General features: G+C 43.2%; 1 long non-coding RNA gene across 1 annotated transcript; it reads left to right on the top strand.

Annotated features, from left to right (window-relative positions):
* Positions 1-5347: 5347 nt before the first annotated feature.
* On the top strand, positions 5348-6375 carry LOC118161101. Its single transcript, XR_004747853.1, has 2 exons — positions 5348-5705; positions 5842-6375. It is a non-coding gene; the product is annotated as an uncharacterized LOC118161101 (long non-coding RNA).
* The last annotated feature ends 497 nt before the right edge of the window (positions 6376-6872 follow it).

Raw genomic sequence — 6872 nt, 5'->3', positions numbered from 1 at the left:
TAATTCCAGAAGGTGAAGTATGACTGTAATTAAACATGGTGCTACTCATGGTCACATTGTCAACTGCTATTGCAGAGTGTAATACACTAGTTGTATTATTTTTGTGAGAACAGGTGCCAGCCAGCTGACACAGGGTGCTGGGTACTTGTGAGCTCAAACAGCGAGCTTATCAGTTGTAAATCTGGCTGCCATTGGCTGTCTGGCATCTCCAAACACTCAGGATGCTAATTTGGAGATAGTGTTGCTGGTAAATTATCAGCTTTAGTATCTACAGTTGACAACTGTCAAGCATCCACATTTTCTTTGTTCTGCTACTGCTCTACCCAGAGGAGTAGATTGAGGACCCTCTCTGTTGCTGTTGTTCCAAGGCTCCAAACTCTTTTAATGGGCCAGCAATAGGATCATGTCCTGCATTATCCAGCTTTTATTTATTTGATACAACCTACTGTCCTGTACATTGACTGAAATGCAACTCCATTTCTGCGAATTGTGTTCAGCCAAATGTGCTGAACACATTCAGCATTGCCTTCACCACCTGCTTTTATCTCAGAGCTGGAGACCAAGAGAAAGCCTCAGTGAGAGAAGAATGAAAGAAATCTAAAGATTATTAATAATGTCTTCTTCCCTTCTGCATTCCCTTTTGTCCTGTGTAAATCATTTAGCCATGCCTCTGCTTACCTGGTCAGACCAATCTATCTTTCTGTCTGTCAGCTCCCTGTCCAAGTGTCAGCAGTTCCAGGTATGGTGGTGCTCAAGCCCTCCAGCTAGGTGGGACTGAGCAATATATCCTCGGGGTTACTGGAACAGTTTATGCTAATTCAACTCCCTGGATTTCAGCCCAAAGACTGCACATAAAAGAATTGAAATCAGCACTCCCTAGTCTCTAATTCCTAGCTTAGTCTCTACACACTTATTGTAATCTTCCTGGACTGTCTGGGCAGTTCTTCTAAAGGAAGGGCAATCTCACTTGCTGACCTATAGCTTTTTTCTCTTAGCTAGGTCAGCAAGCTGCCTCAGCCAAGAAAGTGTTTAACCCTTTAGCAGCAAGGATTGCACTGGGTGACACTTCCCTGGCTCCTCTACAAGAACAATGTCAATGATCTTTAAGATCATCATTAATGACCATTTGTTTAAAAACTCAATAATGTGATTTCTTGGCATGAAAGTACAGCCCAGACCTTTGGAAAATTCAGATTCACTTGCAGAAATTCATTCTTGCAACCTCCCCATAACATATGCACAAGCAGGTTTAGAGAAAGTTGGAATACTCTGCAGTTTTTTATCCAAAACTCAAAACTTAAGGCTATTTCAGTCTGAGTGTTGAATGGTACCTGAGCAGTACCTTAGGAGCACTGGCTCCTCTGAAGCACAGTACTAATGGCAGTTCCCCACTTTGCCCCGTAAGTTGCACTTAGTAGTTGAAGAGTTTCTTTTGCTTGGTCTTGGTACAAAAGTATTAAAAATCTAAGGAACCAGGAAGCTGCAGGAAGCTGCTCTTCTATTAAGATAGTAACTGTTCCTCACTTCTGTTGCTTCCCTCACATTAACATCACCCTCTGTGTAAAAACTGCTCAGTTACACTGTAAATAATTGCATTTTATTCCTCTTCCATGTTCTCCTTCTTGTCCCAAGTGACCTGTTTAAGTCTGGCAGCAGCTGTCTTTCGAAAAACAGAAATCGACAAGAAATATCAGTGACAGTCAATATTTAAGGTACATCTTCAATATATCCCCATACTGCTGTACACAGATTTAGGGGCTCTTATACCACCTGTCTGAGCAGCAGGTAGCAGAAGTTGTTGCCATCTTTATGTGCTATTTTACAGAAGAGAACTGAGGAACTGCCCTGCACGTGCTTCATAAAGCCACTCATTCCCCAGCAGGATTAACAGCTGTCTTTTCTATCAGATGTTTGAGCAGTATAGATGCATTCCTGTCATATTGTCATGAGGTATCTGCTGTCCCAGGCACCAGGAATAAAATGGTAGCCAGGACAGAGCAGATCAAAGCTCTGTGACAGGGGACAGACACCTGGGTTGGAGAGGACAAAAATCTAACCCTCTCCAGAGAAGGTCCACATGCAAGGGAGTTCTCCTCCACCCTTCACAAGGGCACAAAGGAAGCAGGATTTACTACTTCCCCAAGCATACAACAACACACCATAAACAAGAACGCTTTTTGCTTCTCTGCTTCATGCTCTCTTGGCTCTCGCCAAGGGTGACTGGGTCAACCCGAGCCCACCCTGCAGGACTGTGCACAAACAAGGACACTCACCTGCCACAGCAGGTCATGGGAAAGTGAGAAGGGAGCTTTCAGGGCTGGCATGACAAGTCCGTGCTACACAGCCCCTGCCACCCCATGGACCAGCATCACGGGAGCCATAGCCATCAGTCTGCGTAGGTGCTGCTGTGACTTCCCTTCAGGTCTGGAAGCTTTTGTGGGAGCTCTGCTGTGACATGTGTAAATAGGAATGCAGTGTTATAGCTAAATACCTCCTTTCAACCAAGAAAAAGGCCATTTTTGAATCCCTCAGGAACAGGAAGAAATTTTCAAAAGTGACTTGCAAAAATCACAGGAGAACCTTTGCTAATATTGCCCTTCACTGCCTGCTGCACAGGCACAGAGACAGCCCAATCTTAAAGTGCTTCCACTCCAAGAGAAAAGACAATAAGCGGGTATGAAAAGCTATCTAAGAATTACAAGGAAACAGCTAGAAAATTGGTCAGCACAACAAACACTAGTTTCAGCACAGCAGCAGCCTGCCAATTGTCACATCTTTTGCAGCCATCACAGCAAGAGAGAATTTTAAAAATGGATTTTAAGGAGGGGCAGCCTCCACAGAGGTGCTTGTTTGAAAATTAAGAAAGGAAAAGAAAAAGAAATAATAATTGAAGTCCAGAGTGACATTCAGTGTTCCTTGCCTTTGTTTTTGAGACTGAGCTGTTCTGTGTTGGGGGGAGCAGGGAGGGAGTATATCTTGGCAGAGAAAGAATCTTTTTGAATATGTGAAAATACACACACGTGCACACACAAAACAATTCCCTGTTAAGATGTTTTCATTGCCTACATCTCAGAATCTTTGTTACGGTTACATTTGGTTCTCATTTATTCTGTGTTGCCCCCCTCGCGCCTCTGTCTCTCATCCCTCTATTGTTGTGCTGAGGCTTTTTTCAAGCCTCTCTCTTCACAGTGCCACCAAGGCCTCATGCCAGTCTTTCTTCTCTTCCCCTCTTAGCATTGTTTCTATCTGTCTTTTCAGCATTCCCAGTACCCACTCTTATTTTAAGCCTTGTTTTTCTTTTTTTTTTTCTTTTAATTTTCCACTCTCTCCCTGTTTCTTTTGTCTGTCATTTTCTTCTCCCGTGCTTTAAGCATGCCATTTGCCTTTATTTATCCTCTAGATCATTTCTAGCCTCTTCCCTCCCCCTCCCCCCCCCTTTTTTTTTCCATTCTTCCTCCCTTCTCGTTGTTTCATTCCCCTTCTCTTTTTCTCTCTTTTTCATGCTCTCTTCTCCCGTGTGAGCCTGTTGTTACTTAGTTATTTAAACAACTCTTCAGGAAATAATTTTAGTTCATTGTGAATCCACAGGCCAAAGTCCACCTTGGCAATGAAAGTACCTCCACTGACTTTAGTGGGTCAGCCTGAGTGCTGAAGCCTGCATGACTTTTTCTTTTCTTCCAGAAACAGAATTTCTGAAGGCTTTGATTACAAACAGAACTATTTACATAATAAGCATGTTTGTGGCCAGAATTTGCACTCAGTGTACTGCACTGAGATCATTTAATTCACAACAAAAATATATTTTTTTCTGCTACCTATTTATTTCTTATTAAAAACACATGATTTTTTGTTGGAGAAACGTGGTCTGAGTTGGAGACCTGTTAAGTGCTCCATTCTGTTTAAAAGGAACAAGTTTTCCTGACAAAAGTGATGCTACAGCAACCCTGTGTTTGTGAAAGTATGTTGATGGGGTATTCTAGAGTCTATCTGCCATGATGCTCTGGATTCATCTTCACTGAGTGAAAACACTGGGACATCTGAGTTTCATTCTTTTAAACAACAAAATGTAAACCACTTCTGAAGACAATATTTGAGTATTTTGCTGACTTCTGCAGTTTAAATAGTCACTTTTTTTGTTACCTTTTGTCACTTTTTTTTTTTCCCCAATGAGGAGAAGTACAGATCCAGAGGAAGACAGATGGACTGAATATGTGGGAAGCAGTCAGACTGATCTTGATGTAAAAGGTCAGAGATGCTCTTTATTAGCCAAATTAGTTTTATGGGTTGTAAAAGGAACCATCAAATTCAAGTCAGGTTCCTTGAATTGCAGGAACTATGCCTTTTCTCCATTCTGGATAGTTAGAGAAAATGAAAAACATGAAAAAAATACATATATAGGACAGAAGCATTCTTCAGTTGAATATGTTTTTTATTAAATTTCAGCATTTGATGTGAATATCCATCCTGCATGAAGAAAGGCATTGGGAATTTTTTGAGTGGTATCACTCTGCTGAAGTTGTTGCCTACTTCTGACCAATGGTCTATTTCCCTATTAAAAATATTCATATTTTTTCTTCTCCCTTTTCATTACGTTATTCCTTTTCAGCATCTTTTATTTTTCAGTCACAGCCAGACAAATTCCTTCTCACAGCTACATAAGTGTTTCCCTCTTCCACTTTCATCTCTCATGTTGCAGGAACCATTTCCTCTTCCGCTGCCGTTATCTGGAATGGGCTTCTCTGTATCAGTGACTCTTTCATCTCCTTTCAAACATCACGTACATCAGTCAACCTCTCCCTTAGATAGCCTGCTTAGGCCCCATGTCACCTTTACATTTAAATTACGGTTTAAATTATAGCCTCATTGTATAAGCATTTAAGGGATATAATTTGTGCAAATGAGTACAATAAGACAGACGAGTTCCATTTTATACAGCAGCCCAAGTGCACAGGTTGTGGACATGTTTAGCCCATAACTCAGCATAATTTTTTTAAAAAATAAAAGAAAGATGACTGGGAAGAGGGCTGAAAAAGGTGATCCTGTGACCCACCACCTGCAGGAAGGGCACCACTGCTGCAGAACCACCCCTTGTTTTTGACATCTCACCAAATCACTGTTGGAGCTCAGTCCTCCTGCACTGCATCGATAGCCAAACCTGAAATCAAGGCACCAGATCATAGCTGACAGATAACGTCAGAAGCTCCTTTCACCAATGATATAGCTTAGGTCTCAGGTGCCTAAAGTTTAGTTTGATTAATCTGGAGCCCAGCCCCTTGCCTAAGGCATTGCTTCCTTGGAAAAAGTCACCATGATCTCTAGCAGGTTTCCCTCCCCACAAAGAGCAGGCCAAAAGCACAGTGGCAGCTTCAATCTGAGAGCAGGTCCATGGGTTGCATAAGATTATTTGTATGAATGCTGAATGAAAGCCATGCACGTAGAGAAGAGTGTTTGTGCTGCTGGAATCTAGCAAACCTCTAGCGATGGCCACAGATTAATGCATTTTCTGCAAAGCTACCTGCAGGTGTCAAGCCCATGCCTGAGTTTTGCAGCAGCAACACCTCGAGTAGCAACATTCCTGTGCCCTGCAAACCTCTGGCATGCCACTCTGTTACATCTTTCTTGCCTGAGTCTTTCTCTGAGCTCTGTTCTGGCTCTCAGAGGCAGAACAGAGCCCAAAGCATAATTGTGCAAAGTTGCAAGAACAGGTAAGAACACATCTTATATGCCCATCAGACAGGCTTGAAATTAAAATCTGGTATAACAGACAACTACTCTCAGATCTAGCTGCAAACGGTAAATAAATCCAGCTTGTAACTTAATGATCCTTGTGTTTGCAACCAGCATTGAAAACTGCCTGGGGAACAAAAGCTGGAATTGTACGTGGAAGACAGAATGAAGTCATCGGCAATTGTATACCGAAAGCACCTGGATTTTATCATTCTGACCTGGAGATACACTCACGCTGGTTCTGGCCAGAAATCCACCAGTCAGGGAGGGCTGGGTTTCAGGATCAGTCCCCTGGATATTAGGTCTGTGCTGCTGCTCATTTCATGTTCATATCCCGCGTTAGACACCCTGCACTGCGCAGAGGCTGCGTTACATTATCCTGCTGGTCCCTCCTGCTCCCGCCTCCCACAGCTCGGACCAAAATTGCCTGCCTTACTTGGAATTCATTTCAAAAACAGATTCATGTGGCGCCTGCTATTCCCCAATAAACAAATAAATTAGCTGCTGTGATATGGAAATTTGCATGATTCACTGTACTTAAAAACTGTTAGCTGTGAACTTATTAATTGAAAACCACAGGACGATAATAAGTGTGTCCTTCAGTCTGAACATGAGTCCCTTGTTATAATGAATTTGTAAAGCAATAAAGATGTGTTTTTCCAGGAAAACACCACTGCCTCAGGACAGTTGAGGCTCGGTCGAACCTCACAGGAGGCAGATGAGCTTTTGGGGAGGGAGGCGCAGGGCCCCCTGCCAAAGCCATGATGCCCTGGCTGCAGGGCACGGCAAGGCACTGGGGTGCTGGGGGGCAGGTGTGCTCCTCTGCCTCTCCCTGCCCCTCCAGAAATCCTGCTCTCACCTTCATGCTGGTTATTCCCTTTTTCCTTCCCTCTTCTACCCCCAGCCCTGGGGGCTCTCCCTGCTCTTCCTCCTCTGGCATCCCCACAGATGGGCGGGGAGAAATGATTTAGCCCTCGTGTAACAGCACCTTTCAGCTGACTCTGCTTTCCCTGCAGAATGCTGCACGTATTGATTTATTCACTCTGCTTTAGTTGTACATACTCAGATGGGATTCTTCTGTCTTCCATTTATGGCAGAGAGACCATTTCTCCTCTATCTTTTCAGAAAATTCTTAAGCAAACCAT

This window comes from Oxyura jamaicensis, chromosome 2 (genome assembly GCF_011077185.1).
Source record: "Oxyura jamaicensis isolate SHBP4307 breed ruddy duck chromosome 2, BPBGC_Ojam_1.0, whole genome shotgun sequence".
NCBI lineage: Eukaryota > Metazoa > Chordata > Aves > Anseriformes > Anatidae > Oxyura > Oxyura jamaicensis.
The sequence above is the reverse complement of the archived record's forward strand: the minus strand, read 5'-3'. Positions and strand labels throughout refer to the sequence as shown.